Source organism: Carlito syrichta, unplaced genomic scaffold (genome assembly GCF_000164805.1).
Source record: "Carlito syrichta isolate Samal-C Ts95f unplaced genomic scaffold, Tarsius_syrichta-2.0.1 Scaffold147193, whole genome shotgun sequence".
NCBI classification, from domain to species: domain Eukaryota; kingdom Metazoa; phylum Chordata; class Mammalia; order Primates; family Tarsiidae; genus Carlito; species Carlito syrichta.
The window spans coordinates 224364-251385 of NW_007091289.1; the positions used below are offsets into that span (position 1 = coordinate 224364).

The window sequence follows — 27022 nt, forward strand, 5'->3', positions numbered from 1 at the left end:
GGGAGACAGAGTGAGACTCCACAAAAAAAAAAAAAAAAAAAAATCTAAAATGACAGGTTGCATCCATAATCTGATTTGCAACCTTCCCAACTCTTAAACACCACCGCTTGACTGTCTAGCTATCTCCCTAAAGTCCGTGGACTCCAAAATACTTTGGCTTTACTGGGTCCTATAATTTATGGATCTTAACAACTACTCCCTGTTTCTCTCCTATCTCATCATTCTCTTTACCTATACAAAGATTTAAAAAAGGACATCTTTCTAGTCGTCCTTTACTCACTTGTTCATGTCATCATTTTATTGGTGAAATCCAAACCACATTTTTCATCTAGAGGAAAATCCAACCATGACATCTACTTTCACTTTTAATTCATGACTACTGATGTCAAGTGGGCCAATAATGCTGCCTGACATTAAGATTAGGGAGGAAAGCCATCATGAAATTCAAAGATGCTCCTGTGTTGCCAGGGTCTTCAGCATAGGAAGGTCCTCTGTGTGTGGAGGAAAGTATATGCAAGAATTTTTCATAAAGGTCAAATAATTCATCTCTCACATTTCTCAAACAACTTTTTTTGACCCTTTATTATAATCTGTGTCATAGATTGGTTGATACTCAGGTCTGATAGATTGCCTAGTCACTGAGCCAGGATTAATTTTTCTTGTACCTGTGATGTCCAGGATTGTCAGGTAATTTGGCACTCTAACCAACTGGGTGAGTTTCAGTTGCTTACATCTAGAGTCATTTCCCAAAAATAATGCAAATGAAGCTCTAAAACACCCAACAAAGCGTGTTTCAAAAGCTAGTTATCACACATTATTGTATTTCTATTCTGCCACAAAGTCCTGAAAGTTTTGCTGTTTGCTTTTATCTCGCAACCAGGACCCACTTTGGAGACATTGGCCATCTTGCCTTTCCCCTTTAAAATCTACCACCACTCACTTTCTCTATTGAAATTTTCCTCTCCTAAGTCTGACTATGGGAAGAACAGCCTCTTTAGTGAGCTGTCCTTCAAGGATAAGCATTGAGGCACATTTTGTCTTTTTTCTGCATGACTTTTTTCTCCTTAGTTGTTATTAATTTTTACTACAATTCCTGGCAATATATAACACTGAAAAAAATAAAAACTATTAACAATATTATTGCCTGAACCAGAGACAAACACTGTTAACGTAAATAGATGCTTCTAAAATTTCTTCTTGTGTAAAATGTATAAACACAAGTACACAAGATTGAATATTTGTTATTTGTGGATGGCTTTTTCACTTTACATTAATAATATAACAAATACTTTAAAGCACTTTCCCCAGTACTCATTGTAGTGAAAGGAAATCGTTAATAAAATAAGACAGTAAGAATAATAATTAAGATTTCAGAATTCTCCAAGTTTGGATATTCATAGTCTGTTTTTTAAAATTCAGATCTCCTAACTAAGATGCTTATTTTACTCCAGAGAACAAAGCTTTTTAAGAGACCATAAGATGGGATCTGCATGCAAGCAGAGGGTCCTTCTTGTCAATGTGACTTAGAAGAGACAAATAGTAGGAAGGTACATCCCCAAGAATCTCCAAGCTGGGCCACTCTGAATCCTGTTGAATTTGACTCAGCCCAGGGCAAAAATAATGTTCCCAAGGCATTTTCTTAACGAAGATTTCCTGTTGGGAAATACATATATATTTCATGGATAATGTTGAGAAGTCAGAATATGCTCAATTTCTGCATTTTCTTCCTCTGAATAGCTAAGATTTTTATTTAGAGATAGGCAGGGCCCAATGTGCATGTTCTAATCTAATTAATCTATTTCAGTCATCCTCTTTTATTTTGCCAACAAGCAAAGCCCCTTCGGAATACCTAATTACTTTTTCCAGACTCCTGTCTTGGTTTTCATCAGAGGGCTTGTTTATTTCATTAACTTCATTCCTTATACCTTTCCTTACCAAGCCCAGCCATGTGACAACCTGCCCACTACCCTTATGTTTTTGAAATCATAAGAAGGAATGTTTACATTTTTATTATTCCTTTTCTTAACTCAGTATTCTTCTACTGCAGGATATTGAGATCTTAATAGATATTGATGTAGACGTTCATTCATTTCTTTGGTATGAATAGTTATTGGTATTTATATATGATATAATTATTATATGTTGATAAATGGCTATATAATAGCTGTAGATTGGGAGGAAAAAAAATCCTTGCAGGTAATTTTATCTGCTAATTCTAAATAAATTGGTTAATGACATTGTTTTCAACTAATCTGGCCTATAAAAAATATTAAACCCTTCTACTTGGTCATCGAAGGAGTTATCTCAATCTCAATCTTCCTCTCTGTCTGTCTACAAAACAAGTATAATCTATTATATACAAAATCACTTATAGGTATATCTATTCACCAGATGTATGCATGAGCTTGCAAGCACATGTAAACACACATACATTATATAAATGAGATCATGCTAGGTAACCAACATTTTTCCCTAAAAAAAAATTCTAAAAAGTTTCAAACATACAGATCTTTCTAGAAAATTTTATTAAAAGATTTGTATTTAAATGTGTGCTTATGTTTTCACATTTTACCTTCTGCTTTTTTTAAGATATAAAATGTACCAACAATTTTCACCCCATTCCTTTCCCTTTCCACAGGTGACCACTTTCTTGAAGTTGGTGGTAATATTTTCAAGAGTGGCTTTGAATTTTTATTATATTTGTTTAAAATATTTTATTATATTTGTTTAAAATGACATCGGAGTGCAATTTTTTTGCAACTTTGTTGTCACTCTACATTGGATTTTGGAAATTTAATCATATTTCTACAGTCTATTTCCTTCTATTCATTATGTAATATTTCATTGGATTAATACAAAGGAAGCTTGTTTCATTTCAAAATAGGGATGAAAAGAAACAAAATTTAATCTTTTCTTCAGGAACAATATATCATAAAAATATTTCTAATTATATATTTATGCATTCATTTAAATTTTATTGAACTAATGTCATATGTTACTCTACAATGTGTTGACGGTATGGTGCTTGATAAAACCAAACATGCCCTTGCTCATCATGAGTCTATCTGAATAGTAGGTGAAGAATCCCATAAGTATACACAGCATAACAAATATTTTCTTCTTATTATTATTTTATTCACTGGGTATGTGAGCAGGTTTATTATATGAGCACAAGGGAAAACTCAAAAACACTGGAATTTATTTATTTATTTTTGTTTTTTTGAGTTGGGGTCTCACTCTGGTGACCAGGCTGGAGTGCAGAGCTCACTCCCTTCCACCACAGCCTTGACCTAAAAGATCAGGCTTTCCGCTTCAGCCTTCCAAGTAGCTGGGACTACAGGCGTGTGCCACTATACCCAGCTAATTTTTTGATTTATTGTAGAGAGGAGTTCTCACCAAGTTTCCTAAACTGGTCTTGAACCCCTGGACTCAGGCAATCCATTTGCCTCTGCCTCTCAAAGCGATAAGGATTTTTCAGGTCAGCCTGGGTTTTGAGAGTGTCAGCTCAATGGGTTGGGCAGCCAAGCCCCAAAGAGGATCATCTCGAGGGGCTGGCAAGCCTAGCCCTGGAAGTGTTGGCTCTAATGGACTGGCAAGCCAAGCCCTGAGAGTGATGCTGGCTTGGTGGGCTGGCAAGCCTAGCTCCCAGAGTGTTGGCTCTGATGGGCTGGCCAGCCAGGCCCTGAGACTGTTGCTGGTTCAGTGGGCTGGCAAACCTAGTCCCCAGAGTGTCTCAGCTTCGGAGTCTCGCCTTCTTCCAGCAGTTCTCCTGGTTCAGCTACTGGCAAGTCAGTCTCTGGGGTGCATAGCTCTTAAGCTCCGACAATCTTCTGCAATTCTTCAGGTCACAACTCTTCAGGGTCGAGGTTCTTGTCTCATGCCCAGGAAGAATGAGGGACATGGACAGCTGGAAAGTGAGAAAGCAGGATTTATTGAGAGGACAGAAAAGCTCCCACTGTGGGAGGGGACCTGAAGGGGTTGCCTCTCTGGGGCTGAAAACCAGTGCTTATATAGCCCTAGGTCCAAGCCGATTGGCTAGCCCTAACTGTGAACTGTAACTGTTCTGCTTGGTCAGTATTAAGGACAAATCAGCAGGTGGCAGGGGCCTAATGGTGAGCTGATTGGTTGATTTTTGATCCCAGCAGTGAGTACCTAAGCTCTAGCTTGAGAGGCTAGCAGGGAGCTTGTTCAGCAGGGAGCTTGTTTACTAAGGCTAAGTCTGAGAAGACTGCTGGGAGTTCACTACATTGTTACCAGAAGACATGCCTGTCTGTCTGCCTAGCCTTTCTCTATCTCCTGTCTCAAAAGTGCTAGGATTATAGACATGAGCTACTGAGTCCAGCCTGAAATTTATTTATAAAAATTTATTTTAAATTTTGTATTTATTCTTACATGTTTAAGCTTCAGTCATCTTCAAAGTACTCTCCTTTTGATGCAATATGCCTATTGAGATGCTTTTTCCACTGCCCAAAAGTTTTTGAAGTCATCAGTTTTTATGACTTTTAGTGCTTCTGCCATTTTTTGTTTCACTTTTCCACATTGGTGATAAATTCCTATTTGAGGATTTTCTTCATGGGAGTGGGGGGAACTTGCTCAGGGTGAGATTTGGTAAATAGGGAAGATGGTGGGGCATAGGGGTCATGGTGTTTTGGGTCAAAAACTGCTGAATACTCAGCACAGTGTGGGCAGGTGTGTTTGTAAATCATGCATCCTGAAATGGACAAATGGTTGAAAGAATCTCATCCAAAAAATTCCCTAAAACTGAGTGCAGCCTCTCTCAACAATGCTAGCTGGTACAATGATGCTGATGGGTTCCTAGAACACTTACCTAGAGTATCTATACTGCAAGGGACTCACCCTCCAAAAGATAATTCTGGATTTTTGAGGATTTCTCCCCCATGTATTTTGTATTGCTGGAGTTTGGGGTCCGATTGAACCCATCACCTAAGTAGTAAACATAGTACCTGATAAGTAGTTTTTCAACCCTCCTTTCCACTTTTGGATTCTTCAGTGTCTATTGTTTTCATCTTTATGTCCATGTGTACCCATTGTTTAGCTCCCATTTATAAGAGAGAACGTGCAGTATTTGATTTTCTGTTTCTGTGTTGAATCACTTAGGATAATGGCCTCCAGCTGCATCCATGTTTATTACCTTATATGACTGCAAAAAATCTGTGTAAATTTTCTGAAGAGACATTGAGAGACTAAAATGAAGGGGTTATTTATTGGGGACTCAGGAGTGTAGGACTCAAGATAAATGAACTCTTCAATAAATTGAAAATTGTTGTTTATTTAATATCAGTTTTCTATTGCAGTTTTTTGTATGTAATAACATAATAATGTGTTGAAACACAAAGAATTTTTAAAAACTTGTGACATATTGCAGTACACTTTTATTTTTGGTCATGAGTTTTTGGATTACTGGTGGGTTCTTCTGTTCTTGACTGGTCTCACTTACACATTGGTGGCCACATAAGCAGCTTTGCTGATTTTGCTGAACTCATTCAATATTTCTTAGGCAACTGAACAGATTCATTTCTTCTACGCATGATGTCTCATGCTCCAGATAGCTAATCAAACTTTTACCATGGTAGTTGGGTGGGGATTTAAGAGCAAGAGAACAGAAGGCTATATGACTGCTTGAAGCCTATGATCAGAACTGGCATGTTGTCACTTCTGTTGCATTCTGTTTGCAAGGCCAGGCCAGATTAAGGGATAGCAAAATATACTCTACCTCTGACAGAAGATTCTGCAAAGTCATATTGCAAAGGACAAAAAATTGGGGCTAAGTTGCTATCAATTTTCCATGGTGATATGAGGCATGTGATTAAAGAACATTCCACATAGGAGGGAAAATCATATTTAAAAGCTTTGATGTTGAGGGGACCTAAGGCATTCAAAAACTGAGGAAAAAGGGGGCATTGTGGAGCTTATAGAGAAAAATAAAGAATGGTGTCAAAGAAAACTGAAGAAGTTGGCAGGGGCTGACCTTGTTACTCACACTCAGTATTTTGAATCATATTCTAAGAACAATAGGGCCCTATACAATTTTAAATAATAGATTATTTGATTAAATGTTTAATTGATAATATTGTATAATTTAACTTATTACATAATTTAATATAATTTTTAATTGAGATTCATTGGCTAATCTGCATGCTCAAGTATTAAAGATTATAATTGTGTAAGTGTTGAAACAATCTGGGAGGCTATTCAGTCATTCAGAAGTTTGATATGAAAAAGTGGGTGAGTGGAAAATTGTAGATGTTCAGTCAATAACATCTGTTGCAAGATGAGATGTGGGTTTTGAGGAAGAGGATGCTATAAAATATAATTAAATGGATAGTTGGTTTATCATTTACTTTGATGAGAAATCTTAAAGAACTACTTCAAAGAAAGAACTTAGAGTTTAACTTCAGAGATGTCATGAGGTTAGTTATAAGAGTATATATTGCAGAGGGAATATCTGAGCTAACTATATAAATGTTACTTGAAGTCATGGAAACCATTGAAGTCACCACGAGTAAATTTTTCAATCAAGAAGAGAAGAAGTCAAAGAAATAAGTTCAAAATAATTTCAATTATTAGACACCAAGGAATACAGATAGATATGTTTATCCTTTTAAGGGGCTACATATTATCTGTTTATATGACTCTATCATAATTATTTGAAATAATTGGCTCTTATTCGACTTTGTTAGACTTCAGTAGACAGGGATACAACAACTACTTATATTTCTGTGCTCATTTGACCTATTATTTCCTTAGAGTAGATACTGGAAAGTTGAATTGCTGGGAAAAATAGGTTATACATTTTAAATGTGATTACATCTTGATTAACAACCCTTGAAAAGTGTTTATATCAAATTATACTTGCAATAGCACCATTTGAGTATACTACTACTTTAATCCCTCTTGATATTATATATTGTTTAATATTTAATCTTAGCAATATGATGAGTGGTAATTATTGTTTTTTCATTTGGATTTCTTGGGTTATTAATAAAATGAAACTTTTCTCATATGCTTGATGATTTAGAATGCTATTACAAATTTCCTAAATATGATATTTGCCTAGTTTTCTGTTGAAGGGTTCAGATTAATTTCCAGAAATTACTTATTTTAAATGCTAATATAATTCTATTATAAATTATTGAAATGTTCTCATTTTTATTTTAAATTTGCTAGTGGTATTTTTATCTTACAAAAATTTACCATGTAAATGGATGCATCCATTTATTTTTTATTTTCTTTATAATTTTTTTGTAGCATGTAAAATAGTTTTTCAAGCCCATGATTAAAAAACCATTTTTGTTAGTAACCTTAAAATTTCATTTATTGCCTCTAGGCCTTTGGTTCACCTAGAATTTATTTTTGTAATGAGCCTGAGGTGAATGCCTAACTTTACTTCCCCACTCTGTGAAGTTTTCTCTTTTCCATTTAGTAAGTAGTCTAGTGTTGACAGAGCCCATTTTCCACTCATCTAAGTAGTTCTTTTCTGTGGAGGCAATACGATGTAGTAGTTAAGAGTGAAGTCTCCAATTACTCTAAATAAATTTCCTCCTTCTCAACTCTTCTGGTAGGATATAGAACACTAGCTGGTAAGAGTAAGTTTTTCTTCAAAGCCCAAAGCTATACTGCAGGGTGATATTTCTCCTCTAGCGAAAGCCAATTTATCAACTAAAGACAAACTGTTAAAATGGCAGCACTATCTAGATATTAGTAATTTCTAGTGCTTTATTCTTCTTTTGAATAGGTCAGGTACAAAGATTTCAAAGGCAACATTAAGACCAAATGCAGCATCTAAACTAGAGAAAGTGAGTGAGGAGTCAGTTGCCTTTGGGTCCATTCCATCAATTTCATTTTAACCTGATTTATTTTGTTATATGTTTGTCCCCTCTGCATTTCCTATACCAGTTTTATCACAAATCAGTCCCCTGAAAGCTGTATTGGAAAAGCAATATGTGTGATTGAGATATTGTTAACAACAAAGCCAGTTCTGGTCCCAGAGCTGTTAGATTCTGATTGATAAAGTTTAATATTTTGAAGGGGGGAAAAAACTATTATTTCAACTCTTTTATTTGTAGTGTAGGTGAAGTCCCTTTTATCTCCTCTGGTTTCATTGTAGCAGTATGACTGAAAATTCCAATAAATTACTGAATGCAATATCCAGATGTCCGGATGATTTTTTGGTACTGCTTCTACTTCTTAGTGGGTGTGATAAAAGGTGATTGAGGTTCTGCAAAAAGTATCAAAGCTTAGCAATAAAATAAAATTTCATTGGACAGAAACTAATGAAATCATCCAATTTATTTCCCTTGCACTGTTGTAATGCAGGCAAATCTTGCTTCATACTAGTTACAAAACTTGAGCGTGCAGTGTCCTAGCTCTGGTGGTGCATGGTTTATATGTGAGGAATTGGAAGAGAACTCATAAATATCTTTAATAAAAAAGTGTAGGGTGAAGCAACTTAGTTTTTCAAATGAAAAGAAGTTTCATTTGTATCTGGGGATCAAGGCTATTAAAAGTCAATTTTCTCAACTTTTTTCCCTCATGCCACCTTTCTAATATCATAGGGTTACCAGAGGACCTATTTTTCTAGTTCATCTTGAGATACTTACATTTAGGTTTTGTCTGCTTCATGGGGAAGCTACCTTTGTCTTAGGATACCTTCGATTTCTTTTCTCAGATATACTTTGCAACTGTCTCATATATCAACCAGGCAGTTTTAATTGAGATATTAGTCTGAAGGAGTGTTGGTTATGAGATAGTCCAGGAGTCAGTAAACCTTTTCTGTAAAAAGACAAATAGTAAACATGTTTGATTTGGAGGACAAGGTCTATGCTATTATAAGGTAGAGGCAGCCATACATAAACATACAAACATGGCTGGATTCCAATAAAATTTTATTTACAAAAACAGACAGTGGGCTCAATTTGACTCATGGGTTGTAGTTTGTTGAGTGTTGGAGTACGCTCAAAATATTGTTTCGGTGTATCCTGCCAATGATGAGAGCTAACATTTATTGAGCATTTGATAAAAATTCTACTTAGATAATGTCATTTATCATATCATTTAGTAAAAAGAAAAGTACTATTTAAGTTCATTTTATAGTTAAACAAACTGAAGTAGACAAAGATCAAGTCGTTTGCCAGTATATGATAGAAGGGACTTTGAACAAATGCTCACTCTGGGGTCCAAGTTGCTAACCACTCTACCATAATGCTTTTCTAATTAATCAATAGGAATGCAAATGTTATGAAGACCTATTTTGGTGAGACAATTCCATGTATGAATTCCTTTTTTTATTTTTAAGAAAGAGTTATCACATGGGTTCTATCTTACTATTCTCAGAATACTAGGTTCTTTGTACTTAAATTTAATTATTTAAATTTCCATATGGAGAAAATTAACCATGAATTTCCTGGTAGGGAAAAAACACAGAATACTAAATACAAAATATGCCAAGTTATCATGAAATGATGAAAAGAAACAGGAATCTGGAGTTAAATAAGTTGGATCTTTAAATTCTGGCTCTGTCCTTTACATTGTATAGATGTATGACTTTGGGAAAGTTACATTCTGAGCCCTAATTGTCTCATTCGTGAAACTAGAAAAACACTCACTAGCTCTATATCTACATTAAAATTTATTCTAAGAATGAATTAAATTACTAAATGTAGAATTACTCATACAGATGCATCCATACATAATAATCATATATGCCATATAATATATACAATTATATATGCACACACATAAATACATTTACATATATATGTATACCCACACACACACACACACACACACACAAACACACATCTATACAAAAATATGTGCTAAAAAGTCACCTTTTCTTTAGAGTAAAGAAATTATATGTTTAAATGATCTAAGCTAAACCATTTTGAATTTGAAGCAAAATTTTGGAAGAGATTTTCACTGATTCTGAGATATAAAGAGTTCTTGAGGTCATCTAGGCCACACCTCTGTCTTCAGGCAGAGATATCCTTAAACCAATGCAGATGAGATTCTGTCTATTTCTTTTAGAGAAGCAATTTAGTGAAAGTACCTATAAACCATTTGCTGATAGAAAGTGAACCTCTTGAATACAAATTGACTCCCTGATTGCAAATGACTTTGTGATGACAAGCAAGAGAACTTTTCAAAAACACAGAATATTTTTGTTTTCGCGAGTCAGTCGCCTTGTGTGCCTGTGGCTTGCAGATGGGGGTTCTGACTCAAAACATCTGTGGGCTCCATCAGTACTTACTATGCAACACAGCACCTCAGTGTCCAGAGGTGAGTCTTAATATTTTATGCCATTAACTGTGCAGTCCCAAAGCTGGATTCAGGGCAGATGTTTGATGTTTGGGTTGCTGAATACCATAGTGAATTTCTCTGCCTATCTTTGACATTTTCATAGTGATAACCACAACATCATCCTTCTTATCACTGGTGCTTTAGGTAATAATTCCCTGAAAGAAAAATGAAAATTGATGTGTTTTCATAATACATCATATTATCTGCTTTATGAAGGAAAATTCAAGACACTGACTGTTCTAACAATGCGAAGCTTCAGAAAACTCTATGTGTGTCATGGGGGAAAATTAGACAAGTATTAATTTCCCACAGGAAACTAACCAATTTTGTCTATTTAGTTCACTGCAGCATTTCCAGCTCTTAGAATAGTGCTTGGCATATAGTAGCTGCTTAATAAATTTGGCAAATGAGACTTTCTTTTGATATCTTAGCATACACTTTCTTTGTCTGGCTTTTTTTGAAAGCGGATTATCATGGCAAAAACATGGGTTAAGTAATATATTGGGGCATTGATCTTAGGAAGCATGGTGAAAGGGCAGGAATTAGGCAGGGAAGGGAGAAAACACTAAATCCCATGAAGAATAAGTTATCATTGTTGGCAAATCTGGCTCAGTACAGCTGAGTCTCTTCCAAGACTCACATATACCTTATGATTACTCCACCACAGGTCAAGGAACCTGGGGTATTTACTCATCAACTTCTGAACTTCATTGGTTGAGGCTCACTTCTAAGGACAACATATGTATAGCAATCAGGCCTGCTATTTACACAGACAAACATGCACCCATGGGATAAAAAATAATTCCTTAGAACAATCTCAGGCAGAGAGATGCAAGTGCTGGAGGCAGCAAATCCTCAAATGTAACTGTCCCTTAAAGTGACAGGTGACTTCCTAAGTGGATTGAGCAGATATGGGTTAAGGGGCATCTACAGTGGCTGCTACTTTCATACCTTAAAAGAATTATAATGCTATTGGTTTTCTAAATGGCAGTCATAATGTGAGAAAATTCAAGAAAATGGCTCCATGATTACATTTATTAGATAGTTTTAATTAAAAGGTCACAGATACTTTTCTAATAAGGCAAGACAATATGTAAAGGTTAAAGATAGCAGTTCAGGAATGTTATGTTTTTCCAATATACTTGTCCCTGGTACTATAATGACTAAAGAGGCCATTTTTTTAGTTGTACCTGGTTGATTACTGAATATGTGATTGGACTCAACTTATACTTACATTTGAGGATTTCCTGCCATCAAATTAATGAAATGCCTAATTAAGAGAATCGGATTGTTATATTCTGGATTAATTATTATATTGAAGATGATAATTACAGTTTCTGCCTGTTTTGTAAAAGAGCAAGCTTTAGTTGCCAAATGGGCAATCTCTCCTCTGCAATCCCAGGTATCTGGCCCTGAAGAGCTCAAAAATCCAAAGTAAGAGATGCCAGATAGCTTCATAAGTAGGCTCTGGGCCTGAGAAGTTTATGTAGTGTTGTGGTTAGGATAAGCCAAAACAATATGCAGGCTGAGATTTTATGAGTGCACGAACTATAAGTAAACACAAAGCAGACTCATCTGTAGAGAAAAGAATAGAGGCAATACTCGAAGAAAGCAGAAGTAACAGGCCATGAAGCCCATGGAAAAAGGAAAGGAAAGATGGAGGGACAGAATAATTGGCAGGAATTTTCCCTAATCCAAAATATGTCTCCTCTACGTTGTTGACTTGAGATTTCTCTTGATCCTTTTAAACTGAACCTCTTTTTAGTTTATACGACTTTATTAAATTTATGTTCCTGGCATGTAGAGAGACCTGGCTCAAACAATGAACACACAATAATCATTGCAGCAGAAATAGAAATGAACTAGAAAATCAACCAATTGGTCATTTAGGCCTCATGGCATTGTGCTAAAGACTATAGGTCATACTCTTGGGACCTGAATTTCAGCTCTATCAATTAATTACTAGTTCAGTGACTTTTTGGCAAGTTTTTTGAGAATGTCTGGATGTTAGCATTTCATGTGTAAAATATATGTGATAATACATGCTTGTTATATAACATGCATATCCAATGTCCACACATACAGTATTAATTCCATGAAAGTCAAATGTAAGCATAAACAAATCCAACAAGTTAATTTTGTAACAGCTATAAATCACAGAGGACCATTTGACACAGTATATTAAGCAGGTTACTTAGACCTTCACATTTAACTCTCACAATTATCTAATAATATAATTATTCTAAAGCATTTTATAGATTCATCAACACATTCCTCTTTTAAACAAATGTTTATCGAGGGCTCTTTATATATTAGACACTGAACACATTCAGCAACATTTACAAAAATTGAAAAAAAAACATTTTCAATGTTTCACAGCTTGTAATTCCAAGCATCTGATTCAAACACAGATTCTTCTGATTCCAAAGCCCAAACATTTTTTTCAACTATATAGCCTCTCTTTCTTTTTATATAAAATAAACAGTTTTCCCTTTTGTTCATGACTTTGTCTCTCTCCCCTGGGCTCTGGTCTTTTATAACCTAATTTTGAAAGTGACAAGTCATAATTTGGCCATACTCGGTTGGTTGCACAGACCAGTGCTGGTACAGTGAGGTGGGAGATGCTACACAAAACTGTGAATATTGGGAGCAGGTTCATTTGGGGCCATTTTAAAGTCTGACTACCACATCATTTTCCAGGGTCAATTCTGGCCTCTTCTTTGTGAAATATTTGAACACACAAATTTGGTCTGCTCTTCTTTTCAATTCCTAAAGAAAATATTGTGTATTATGAATGTAGTACTTTGCATACAAATACAATATATTTCTGACAGTGATTAGACCTGGAAAAAAAAATAGGGGGCTAGCAGCTGCTACTTTAGATTGGCTAGCCAAGGGAGGCTTTCACTACGTGGTAACACATGTCGAAAAGAATCTGGCCATGCAAAGATCTGTGGGTAAGTTTTTAAGCAGAAAAAGATAAATAAATACAAGAAGACCCAGGGCCATAAGAGAGAAGAAAATTAGTATGTTCTGAGATACAGAAAAATAAAATGGGAGTTATGTCTGTTGTTTTCTGAACAACAGGCAAGAAATTGTCTGGTACGGAGGGGGCATATCATAAGGAATCTAAATAAGTTAGCAAGCTATTTAAAAATCATTTTTGTTTCTCTGAGTTCATTAACTGCTCAACAAAAATTTATTGCGTACCTACTGTGAGCCAGCACCAAATTATATACAAGTAAAGCAAAGATAAACCCACATTCATTTTGTGGAAAGGCAGTCATACAAACAAACAGTGGCAATCAAGTAGGGTCATATGAACATATGAAATCATGAGCAAACTCTAAATTTAAAATATTATTATAGTAGATTATAATGCAGTGCAAGACATTTATCTTTTTTAAAACTTATCAAATCAACTAATATTTCTTGAGCACCTGTCTATGAGGAGCAGGCACATAGAGAGAGGTTGAATGATTGTGTAATCTGGGACTAAAAGTGTCAATTTCAACTTTGACCATAGTCTGTAGCCTGTAACTTACACCAACTTCATATTTATTTTAAAAATTATTTTCAAATTTTATTTTTTGACTGATAAATAATAATTGTATACATGTATGGGGTACCATGTGATGTTTTGATATATGTTTACATTATGGAATGGTTAAGTCAAGCTAATTAAATCTATCACCTAAACGTACTTATTTTTGTAGTGAAAGCATTTAAAAATCTATTCTTTTAGCAGTTTTGCAAAATACAATGCATTAATATTCATTATAGCTACCATTCTGTGCTATAGATCACTGAAATTTTATAACCTTTGATCAACATCTCTCCTTTTCTTATCCACGCCTCTTTTCCAGTCTCTGGTAACCACCATTCTATTCTCCATTCCTATGTTTGACTTTTTTCGATCCCACATATAAGAGAGATGAGGTGACATTTGTCTTTCTGTGACTGGCTTACTTCACTTGGGATAATGTCTTCTAGGTTCATCCATGTCGCGAGTGACAGAATTTTTTTTCAAAGGCTAGATAATGTTTGATTGTGTATGTATATCACATTTTCTTTATCTATTCATCTGATGATAGACACCACCTGTACTATTATTTACTTTTCACCAATCAAGTTGCTTTGATTTTTAATAAGCAGATTTGTTTGAAAAGACATATTTATTACTGCTGTATCTAGAAAGCCAGTGTCATTCTTCACAAATAGAATGCAGATACCTCTTTGGCATACTGATTTCAGTTCCTTTGGATAAATACTCAGAAATGAGATTGCTGGATCCTATGATAATTCTATATTTAATTTCTCAGCTGGCACTCTACTGCCTCTTAAAATCCAAATGAAATCTACTCATGGTTCTCCGGGAAAATTATTGTCCAGATTTCTGTGTAACCCAGCGAACAGCCAATCCTGTGATCACCTCTGGCTCCAACTTTGCCACCACTGTCATCTCGTTTTCTGCTCTGTATCTTACAGCTTTCCTCTTCTCTATCCTAGTTTGCATCCAATAATATAACTTTTCTTAATTCCGTCCCCAAACAGTACACTTGATAAAATAAAAAACATCCACAGAGACTTTTGTTTGTATCAAAATACATAGAAGAAGAAATTATTGGCACTAGAAGAACAAATCATTGTAAGTCGTAGAATGGAGTATTTCTAAGAGTGTTTATTTTCCTTTTGTTTCTGTCCTCTCTCCTCCACCAAATCCCTATTCATGATGAATGCAGACGCATCATTTTGGTTCTCTCAAAGATGTCTTGTCTCCTGATACACCATATCCCCTGGAGTTCAATGGCCCATTTTCTTTCTTTCTTTTTTTTTTTTTAAGTTGGAGTCTCACTCTGTCGCCCAGACTGAAGTGCAGTGGCTGCTCCCGGCCACCGCAGCCTCGACCTCCTGGGCTCCGGCGATCCTTCCGCCTCAGCCTTCCGAGTAGCTGGAATTACAGGCATGCGCTACCACGACCTGCTGATTTTTTGATTTATTGTAGAGATGAGGTCTCGCTGCCCAGGCGGGTCTCGAACCCGCGGGCTCAGGCAATCCACTCACCTCAGCCTCCCAAAGGCGCGGGATTACAGGCTGAGCCACTGAGCCCGGCGGCCCATTTTCTTAAACCATATTTTCCAGCGTCAGTCATCTATAATCACCTTTGTGGTTTTTGAAATAACCATGCACCACCTGTACTATTATTTACTTTTTACCAATCTAGTTGCTTTGATTTTTAATAAGCAGATTTGTTTGAAAAGACACATTTATTACTGCTGTATCTAGAATGTCAGTGTCATTCTTCACAAATGGAAGAAAACTTTGCAAAGCAGTGTATAGTTATAAAAAGTAAAAGGTATTTGTTTGTATGACAACTAAGATTATCACCCATACAGCCAATGACACCTGTTGGTAGTATCTCTTCCACTTACCTTTAAGGATTATTACTAACATTTAATGAAATGACAGAAGTGAAAGTGCCTTGGAAAAGAATGGGATTTTGTTTAGAATAGTTTCTCTCCTCTCTCTCTATCTCTCTCCACCACCCTCCCACCCCTTTTCCACCATCCCCATCCCCATGCCTGTTTCTTCCTCTAAATGACAATGCATCCAAGGGTCTGTACTACTGAACCTAATTCTCTTCAGTTCTGAGCTGAAGAAAGCTGAAAAAAAAATGCAGATTGCAGCTGTGACTCCAAAGACCTTGCTTAGAGTAAAACAATTCAATGGAAAAATGACAGTATTTATCATCAACCCTGAAGTCACTCTCCTTAATTCCAGTTGTGTAAGTTCTTGCAAATTGAAGTCAGTAGGATAAAAAGACTCAGAGCTTATGTCTGTGGGAGGTCTTTTAAAAAAATGTTCTCACTTCAAACTCCATGTATAAACAGGAGCAATATAAACCTTTAGCTAGGGGCTCTGCCCCATTAGCTTGTAAATTCGACCTTTGTATTTTACATAGGTTGCAAATTTTATAATCTAACTTTCTGATTAAGCTATCACAATGAATAAAAGGGCTTATTATGGGCTCTGTCCAGAAGGACTATAGTGGATTTAATGGTTTGCATTAACCACTCTTACCAAGGGTCCTGGGGCCTCGCTCCATGGAAATCGCAGTCCTTTACTCTAATGAAGAATCAAAAGGGAGCTATAAATGCAATTGTTTCTGGAAGGGCACAGGTTCTCCTAATTTACCAACAAAACCAATACCTGCAGCCCCCTTTGCTGATGACCTAGCACAGTGAGCCTCTGGCCCAACTCCCTCAGATCTCTGGAAGAGCAGTGCCAGCCTGGCCTTTTTTGTTACCACGTGCCAAGACTTAAGTACAGGACTAGGATGTACTTTCCCATGTGACAGGGCAAATTGTGTTCACTTGCGGTTGAATAAAAAGAAACTGCTTCACATTCCTCTTTTCCCTTCCCCTTCCTTTACTTTTTTTCTCTACCACTATGGGGTAGGCATTTGGTTTCCTGAATGACTGAAAATGTTCCTGGAGTCAGAGCTGGGTAGTAGTACATATCCAGCTCCCTTTTGGTTGTGTCATCTTGGGCAAATTGCTTCAACTTTTCGGAGCATGGGTGTTTTTATTTATGAAATGGAAGACATATAGTACCTACAACTCATTTTGCTTATAAAGTTCCAGAAGCTGGGAAAGGTTTCAGTAAATAAGAGTTCTTCTGCCCCTGTACTGAGGAGCCCTTTCATTGTACCCCTCTAGTCCTCTTAGATGTGGCTTCCAAATGTTTAACCAAAACTAATAAACATTTGACACTGGACATAAATTTGGAATGTTCATACCTAAGTAGGAGGTAAGAAGATGTTTTAAGAGTTTCTGGTGTCAAATCCATTTACAGTCCAAGTTAAAATTCCTCATTTTGGGGAGTGTAAAAGGGTTTTTATAAAACTTTATGAATAAGTAGAGAGCAAGTGAGTTGTTTCTTGGTTTACTTGAATAATGAATTCACCAAACTGACCTTTGTCTTAGTCACACTGGTGTCCACAATGGGACATAGATATATATTATCTGCCATTCAGGGCTTCCTCAGATGAATCCTCAAATATTGATTCTGGAAACACATACACACACACATACACACACACACAACATGCCTCGATGACACACACACAGGCAAACTGATTCCACATCTTCCCACATATTTGTAACACATCCTGAGGATTTGACTTTTACTGGATACTTCCCTTTTGCACTTGCGCAATATTTATGTCACTCATTAATACTAAGAAGCACAAACAATCCGCAGGAAATCTCTATATTGATTTAAAGGTTTTGGCACTGTCTTCCCTGCAGCACAAAAGATGGGGAAGTGAATATTTGCCAAAAGGCAAAGCCCAAGACCATGAGAAGCAGGGCAGCCTAGGATATTTCTTGCTATACACATCCACCAAGCCAAGAGGTTACTTCTGCCTCCCGCTGGGATGTGTTGTTTTCTGGGCAGGGAGGTTCAATAACCCTCATTACAACAACCTGTGTCAAGTTGGTGAAATATTTTCTGGAGTAAGACACAATGGGATGTGGCAGTGCTTAGAATAAAATTCACATACTTTTGACTTTAGGCTTTTTATTTTTTATTTACTGATGAGCATTTGAGCTGGTCACTAAGTAGGCCATAAAGGAAGTCACAGTCTCAGTCTTCAAGAAAATATCATCAGGCGCTGAGATGAAAGATGAAAAAGAAGCCTATTAAAATATTCAAAAATCCTAATTTTGATGGTATGCAATTATATTACCAATAGTGTAATTAAAGTCTCTTGCGCCAGGCTCGGTGGCTCAGCCTGTAATCCCGCGCCTTTGGGAGACTGAGGTGAGTGGATTGCCTGAGCCTGCGGGTTCGAGACCCGCCTGGGCAACTTGGCGAGACCTCATCTCTACAATAAATCAAAAAATTAGCCGGGCGTGGTAGCGCACGCCTGTAGTTCCAGGTACTGGGAAGGCTGAGGTGGAAGGATTGCCGGAGCCCAGCAGGCAAGGCTGCGGTGGCCGAGAGTGGCCACTGCACTCCAGTCTGAGCGACAGAGTGAGACTCCAACTCAAAAATCATAAAAAAATTAAAATTAAAATTAAAAAATAAAGTCTCTTGCATCACTTATTCCATATTTAACACCTTCTAAGCACTTTAAAGATGTTACTTCATTATTCCTCTGAGGTAGGTACTATTGTTAGTTTATTTTAACAGTGGAGAAAACTGAAGTAGAAAGAGACTAATTAATCTGCCCTAAATCAATAGCTAGTGCACGACCAAGCTAGCATTTGAACACACATAGTCTGACCCTAAACTTGTGCTCTTGATCATTCTTTTCCATCTCTAAACCTTTTACAGAATTCATTAGTGGGTTATTTAATCTATTTCACCATGCTACTTATCTTGCTTCTTTTCCTTTCAAAAACACAAAGTAATTCCACTCTAATGTACTAGTTCAGCAATCTGGCATCTCAGTCTGTCCTACGCTATCAAAGGTGCATCATTCTTTTCTGTTTCTCTCTCATCTAGTTTTAACTGTAGTAAATATGCAAACTTAGTAAGGAGCCAGTTTGAGGACAGCCCACATCTAGCACTGGTTTTGTTTTGTTGTGTTTTTTTTTGTCATAAGCATCACTTGTTCTCACTACCAGTTGTCAGATAATGAGTCCTTTACAGAAAATTAAATCTAATCTGACATGTATATTATAATAGACCAATTAGTTCATATTTTTTACTTGTGTAATAAGAAATGTTTATCTCTGAAAGCCTATATATAGGACTGATAAAAAATGCATTATGACCTCCTTACTATTATTCTTTTTTTTTCTTAAACATTATATGAAAATGGTCCCAGGTGAATTCATTATTCCAAGGAAACAACTCACTTGTTCTCCACTTATATATGAATTTTTACAAAAATACTTTTACACCCCCAATGAAGAATTTTAACTTGGAATGTAAGTAGACTTGACACTAGAAACTCTTAAAATAGCTTGTAACTTACTACTTGGATATTAGCATTCCGCATTTATATCCAATATCAAGATTTAGCTATTGCCTCGTTTACAGCATTTGACAATAGCATTGTGCTTTATTAGGTTATGTTATATTGTGTTACTGAGTTATGCTAGGAAACACAATAATATCTTATATATCATAACTGATTTTCTAGCATCTAGAAAATTATGGTGAGAAATGAAACTGGTTTAAGCAGAGATTTTTTTGTGTGTGCTACTTAATAAAGGCCTGGGACAATTAATTACTGCATCACTAAAACAAAACCACCTAAGAAATAGGAAATACTAACACAAACAATTTGGTAATTCCTTATGAGTGGTCCTCTACGAAGGGGAGAAGTATGAAGGGACAGGAATTCAGAGTAATCTCACTCTAATGTCTTGAGAGTCTTAAAGAATATTTTAATTCTAAAAAGGTCCATGTACTATATCTGGCAGTTCTGTGAGATTCATGCAGAACTAGGGATTTTTCTCTTACTGCCTTTTACTATTTCCCTTCTGCTAGGCAGGGTATCAGCATTTTCTTGCCCAGCAAAGTGTTTTTGCCTTAGGCCAAAACAAAGCAAGTACCTTCAACGTGGGAACTGCATCATGAAGGTGAGCAAGTGCTCCAAAGTCTTGTTTACTCCAGTACAAGATTTCAATGCTGAAACTTCTTCAGAAGGATTCTCAAAAGGGGAAAAGAGTATTTGGTTGGTGGGTAGCAGAGAGCAGGGTAGAATAAATCTGAGTTTAAAATCAGACCTAATGTCCTCAGTGTGACAAATGAAATTGCTTTTGAGGTGTGGAAGGAGGGAAAATGAGCAAGCGATATCTCTGGTTTGGGGGCAGATTATAGGGTCTGTGTCTGGATGACAGTCTAGATAGAAAGGCATTATAGTCTGGTGGTTAAGCAGATGCCCACTAGAGCCACAGTATTTGGGTGTGTGTGTGTGTGTGTATTTTTACTTATAACGTGTGTGAACTCACAGAAATCAATTCACTTCTGAGTGTGATTATGGGAGCCAGAGGGAGCTGAACTTCTTTGTAGGGGAAAGTGGGAGGATGTTTGTTTCCCTCCCGTTCCTGAAATAGAGATCTGTAATGGACAGATCAAAGAAAAGAAAGAGCAGACACAAGCAATAAGAGGATTGGCCTTGGAAGTTACAGATCTAATATTTGATTTTAAGGTACTTGAGCCACATCTCACCACATCAGTAAGACTGAAACAGGCTCAAAATATGGGAATGGTGATGCTTTATACTAGTGTGTGCATGTGTGTGGGGGGAGTTGCATATCTATGCATGTAGCTCAAAAATAAGGGACTGTTGTTCCATGTTTGCATGAAGATATGGAGGAAGACATGAGAGTGGAGATAAATCAAGAAACACACAGAGAGGAACAAAGATTCAGAGGAGTCAGGACATCAGAAATGGAGTTATTTCTAAAACCTAAAAATTTCTGACAGAGAGGAAGCACCCTTACTTTTTCCTCAGTAATTTGCACAACTCTTTAGAAAGGCATTGGGCTTTTGTTTGTTTTTCAAACATAGATTATCAGTTCATGCCAATTTTGTAAATTGTAAGTGGCAAGGAGACCCCAGGTAACACATGGAAAGTAGAACAGCACAGTGTTTGACTGTGAGCCCTGGAACCGAACTCTCTTTTTCTATCCTATCTGGACACATAGCCACTGAGTGGGCTTTGGTCGGTGATCAGTTGTCTGTGAACCTCCCTTGCTAAGTAAACATGACAATGATGTGTGCATTACAGGGTGATTGCGAGGATTCAATGAGAGTACTCATCAGAACCCTCTTGCACATAGTAGCTATTCTTAATATATGGAAAAAAAAAGAAAGAAGGTTTAGACCATTAAATATGAAAAAAGAAATGAAAAGGAAGATTTAAAACATTAAAATAAAATAATTCATATGCAGTAAATGACGAAAGAAACAACAACTAATATCATTATTCAGATTTTTCAAAACATCTAAGAGTTATGCCTTTCCTCAAGCATGCACATTTTTCTGGTGAATATTTTTCCTATCTTTGATTTTTTTCAGGTGCTGTCCTCTTGATCCTGGTCAATGGACCCTGGACACTCAAAGCCTTGCTCTAAGCTTATGAAGCTTGGCAAACCAGTGGCCTCCTTCTGTGTCAGGGGCTGGCACTGCCAAGCGCAGTCTCTTATTGTGATACTCAGGATTTGGCACCAAATGCACAGTTCTCTTGCTTTAATTAGGCTGAGATTCATTCCTACACATGGCAGCTGCAAAGATGTATTTTCTTTACAATTAGATGTTGCAATACTTAGCATTGCCTAGGCCTTAATTTTAAGTACATTTTGGTGGCCCTTGTCCTTCCTTTACACCTTGGTTGCTCCAGTAGAGAGCATATGGCCCAGTAATTCTTTAAAGCTCATTTTATGGGCCATTCTCAAGCACTTCCTGCTGGCCTTTGGAACAGAGCCTTGTTTGCAACTGTATTTTTGCTTATGCTTCTGCCAAATGCTTCCTCCAAAACCAGCAATAAAACCACAGGCTCCGATAAGCCATGGTCATCAGAATGGCTTAATGAGAGCAACCTCAACAATCAGGGTCTTTAACAGCAACCAGCACTGCAGGACTTGTACCCTGTGTACAAGGGCAGCCTGGGCAGGTCACCTTTGTGGTTTCTGGGGATATCGCAAATATTATACAATTTGAGACCATCTCAGGGAACGATCTCACACTAAGCTATTTTCTTATAAGCAAAAATGCATAATACAAAAATAGAAACTGGTAGTTCTCTCTGGTCTCTCCTTGTAGACAAGTAAATCTACAGTTCTTAAAGGTCTCAAAGAGCAAAGAAAATATCCACTGGATGTTCCTATGGCTACCTAATTCAGTGGACCTTGCCTCAGAAAATGATCTGAATTAAATCATGTTTCCAGCTAGCAAAAAGGTATTTGAAATATAGATTGGATATGTACAATAGATCTTGTTCAAAGCATATTCATGTAAGATGACACCTAGTTTAAATAAGGCAAAATTATATCTTGTCTATGATCGAAGTGCTGCTAAGCAGTTTTAAAATCTGAATTATTAATTAAAACCTGTGAATTAGTAACAGTTTTGAACGACTGTTTTGATAGCTAATAGGACTTGTGTGACTTTTGAGAGGAGTTGATTTCCTTTCATGTCAGTTAATAGAAACCCCATTGTAATCATAAAAGGCACAGGGAAATTATTTCACAAGCAGATGCTATTTAAGTGGAAGTGAACACAGAATATATTAAAGTATCAATGTTCTCATCAACAGTGTGTTATGATGACTTCTGATTAACACTAAAAACATGATTAATGTTCTTGGGAGTGTGGAGCCCTGACAATATGACATTGAGATAATTCAGTCCAAAGTGTGTTCATTTCATAGAATCATTCAATTTCTCATAACTCCTTTGTGATAGTGTTGTTTTTGTGACCATTAAAATGTAATCACAATTTAGTATGACCTTTCAAAAATAATAGTAAGAAAAAAAAACCTTAAGATTGTCATCTCTTATTATTACTATAAATAGAAATGATAAGTTCAATATGTTGATATTTGGTTTTAAAATACTGTTTGTTTGTGCTGAAAAGAAAAAAAACAAAGAGTCCCGTTATAAAGTGGGCAAAAGATATGAATAGACACATCTCAAAAGAAGACTTACGAGTTGCCAACAGGTACATGAAAAAATGCTTAGCCTCATTAATCATCAAAGAAATGCAAATTAAAACTATACTGAGATACCACCTAACTCCAGTCAAAATAGCCATCATCAATAACTAAAAAACCAACAGATGCTGGAGAGGATGCGATGAAAAGGGAACACTTCTACACTGTTGGTGGGAGTGTTAGCTAGTACAGCCTCTGTAGAGAACAGTGTGGCTATTCCTAAAAGATCTAAAAATCGACCTCGCATACGACCTTGCAATCCCCCTACTTGGAATATACCCAGAGGAACTTAAATCATTCTATGAAAAAGATACCTGCATATGCATGTTTATTGCAGCATTATTCATAATAGCAAAAACATGGAACCAACCATGCTGCCCATTGAAAGAGGACTGGATTAAAAAATGTGGCATATATACACAGTGGAATATTATGCAGTCATCAAGAAGGACAAAATTATGAACTTTGCAACAACTTGGATAGACTTAGAGGCTATAATACTGAGTGATCTAACACAGGAAAAAAAAACCGAGTATCACATGTTCTCACTCACAAGTAGACCCTGAACAACTGTCATAATACTGTAAGAAAGGTATTGGCAGTAGTGGGAAACTGCCGGGGGAGGGCTAGGGCGGGAATGGCAGTAGTGGGAAACTGCCAGTGGAGGGGGGCACACCTTATCAACAAGTGTACTTGCATAATGAACATCTGTATACCTAACCCTGAATTGTACACCACATCTTTAAAATTTTAAAAAATTTGTTCGTTAGGCTGATTTTTACTGAAGAGTCACATTTAAACTGATGCAAACCCAAATCATAAATAACTCACAAGTCAAGGGAATAGTTCACATCAACAATGATGCCATATGTAGGTTGATTTAGTTTTTCCATAACTAAAGTAGAAGGGAAACATATTTGATTAAAAATCACCTATGAGAAACACACCAGGCATACTTGGTCTGAAATTAGTATACAATTAATGACTACTGACTGAGAGCAAGTGGATTAAAGAAAGAGGTGTCACTAGGGATCAGTAGACTCTTAGTCAAATGCTTTTATTATTACAAGTAGAGAATATATGCGTTGCTAAATTCAAGCGTACTTTACATGGATGGAAACCAGCAAGCACAAAAAGAACACTGATATGGGAAATAAGTTAGAAGAGAGAATCTGTGGATGCTTCAAATGCAATCATCCATTTAAAAATTTTATTGAGCAGCGCTTGGTGGCTCAGCCTGTAATCCCGCGCTTTTAGGAGGCTGAGGTGAGTGAATTGCCTGAGCCCACAGGTTCGAAACCCTCCTGGGCAACTTGGCGAGACCTCATCTCTACAATAAGTCCAAAATTAGCCGGGCGTGGTAGCACGCCTGTAGATCCAGCTACTTGGAAGGCTGAGGCAGAAGGATCACTGGAGCCCAGCAGGTTGAGGCTGCAGTGGCCGGGAGCTGCCACTGCACTCCAGTCTGGGCGACAGAGTGAAACTCCAACTCAAAAAAAAAAAAAAAAAAAAATTTTATTGAAGGCCGGGCTCGGTGGCTCAGCCTGTAATCCCAGTGCTTTGGGAGGCTGAGGTGAGTGGATTGCCTGAGCCCGCTGGTTCGAGACCCTCCTGGGCAACTTGGTGAGACCTCATCTCTACAATAAATCAACAACTAGCTGGGCGTGGGAGCTCGCGCCTGTAGTTCCGGCTACTTGGAAGGCTGAGGGGGAAGGATCGCCGCATCCCAGCAGGTCAAGGCTGCGGTGACCGGGAGCGGCCATTGCATTCCAGTCTGGGTGACTGAGTGAGACTCCAACTCAAAAAAGAAAAAAACAATTTTATTGAAAATAGAATGTGCTTTTTAACTTGTATTTTTAGATTAGTGTATCTTTGTATTAGTCAGAGGAAAATATAATACCCTTAACCACTTGGAATGCCATAATTGTAGTAATTACCACTATTCAGTAGCTATTCTATATCATGCTGTAGTCCACATACTTTTAACTCATTAGTTTATTTAATTCCCTTAACAATCCTGCTAAATAGGTTTGTTTATTGTATCTTCTACCTCCCTAAATGACCTACCCAACACTCTCATCAGTTTCATTGAGAAATTTAAAACCACTGCCAAACAATTTTTCATTTTACTAGTAAAAACTCTGCAGTACACCTTATATCAGCACATACATATTTGTCTGGATCTCTTTTTTCTTACATAAGTCAATCCTTCCACATAGGCTCTGATTACCACCCTCTGGGTTTTACAAAGATTTTAATATATGTCCTGAGTTATCAATCTCTTTACTTGATATTTTAATTCAGTTTAGTATCCTTGCCCTCCAAATCCTCTGGTGTTCTTCCTAAACCTCACCTCCCATTTGTAGCCAACTCTTTGGAACTTGCACGCCTGTGGTCTCCACTTTTCTCATTTATTATTTATTATATACTCTTTAATTTATATTGATTTCCTCCCCAAACTCCACCGAAACTTTTCTTGTCAAGATTATATATAATCAATAGCATCTTTTTTGTTCACATTTTACCCTAGTTACTTCTTTCTACATTCTCTCTCTCTCTCTTCTTTCTCTCTCTCTCATTGCTGTGGTTTCCTATCTCTAAATTAATATTAAATTTTTTAAGATTAGATTCTAGACAACTATCTACCAAGTCGCTGATGCAAAAAATTTGAGAGTAATTTCATGGGATGACTATGACTCTAAATATTACTTTGACTTTAAAGGAATATTGAATATTGTATATATAATGATAAACCCCATTCTTATAAACCTGAGTTCAGGGCTCATATATTTTATAATACTTATGACATTGTCATTTAGATAGTTCATGGATAATACACATTTAAGATATCCAAAGTAGAATTCCTGAATTCTTCTAAACAATACCAGTGATGTATTTCAATTGAGCTATGATAAGTGTGTGTAAAAATAAATAAATAAATAAATAAGCAAAGATGAAATAAAAAACAAGCAACAAAAAAATTTTCACAATACATAATCTTTAAGAGATTTATAAGATAAAAAGATATAAAAGTAAAGATTTAATAACCTCAACTTCAACATCTCCCACCCACTCCTATAACACAACCGATGTAAATATTATTTTAAAAAATTCATTCTATAATTTTCTACGCCAATTTAACATGATGCTCATATGTAGGTTTCCAATTTTTCTATAATGGGATAATTCCATATCAATATTTAGTGACTTTTTTTCTAATAGTATGGCATTAAGAAATTTCGAAGTCAATCTGTTTAGATTTAATGTATTCTTTCTTTCTTTTTTTTTTGAGTTGGAGTCTCACTCTGTTGTCCAGACTGGAGTGCAGGGGCCCCCCCCGCCACTGCAGCCTCGACCTGCTGGGCTCCAGCGATCATTCCACCTCAGCCTTTCAAGTAGCTGGAATTACAGGCGCGCGCTACCATGCCCAGCTAATTTTTGACTTATTGTAGAGATGAGGTCTCGCCAAGTTGCCCAGCCGGGTCTCGAACCTGCGGGCTCAGGCAATCCACTCACCTCAGCCTCCCAAAGGCGCAGGATTACAGACTGAGCCACCGAGCCTGGCTTAATGTATTCTTTCTAATCATTGATAATAAGACATTCTATGCATATTCCAGATATTATTCAACAATCTGTATCTATGTATTATTAAGTTATTTCTAGGTGTTTTCTTTGTATTTTTAAATATAATCTAAATGTATTATAATAACCCAAAACGTTCTGTTTATCACTACAGTCTCATTGAAACCTTACCTAGTATGCGCCAGCAATACTGGTTTATTTTCAATACTATGAGGCTTCACTGCATTCTACAAATTTAGAATTTTAGTATTGTTTTCTATTTCTGGAAGGAATGCTTTCTCTGTTCCATATCACCATTGCATGGCTGTCTTTTCATCCATCAGATCTAAACTCTTCCTTCACAGGGTGTCTTAGTTAGGATAAAAATTAAACTGCTATAATACAGACTCCAAAATAAATATATCAAATAAGATGGAGATTTACTTGCCTATAATATAATTATTTAGA

At 36.6% G+C, this 27022-nt stretch overlaps 1 protein-coding gene across 6 annotated transcripts in view; it reads left to right on the forward strand.

Moving 5' to 3' along the window:
- LOC103251849 (contactin-6) overlaps positions 1-27022 on the forward strand; it is a 321692-nt gene that overhangs the window by 157353 nt on the left and 137317 nt on the right. The window lies entirely within an intron of this gene.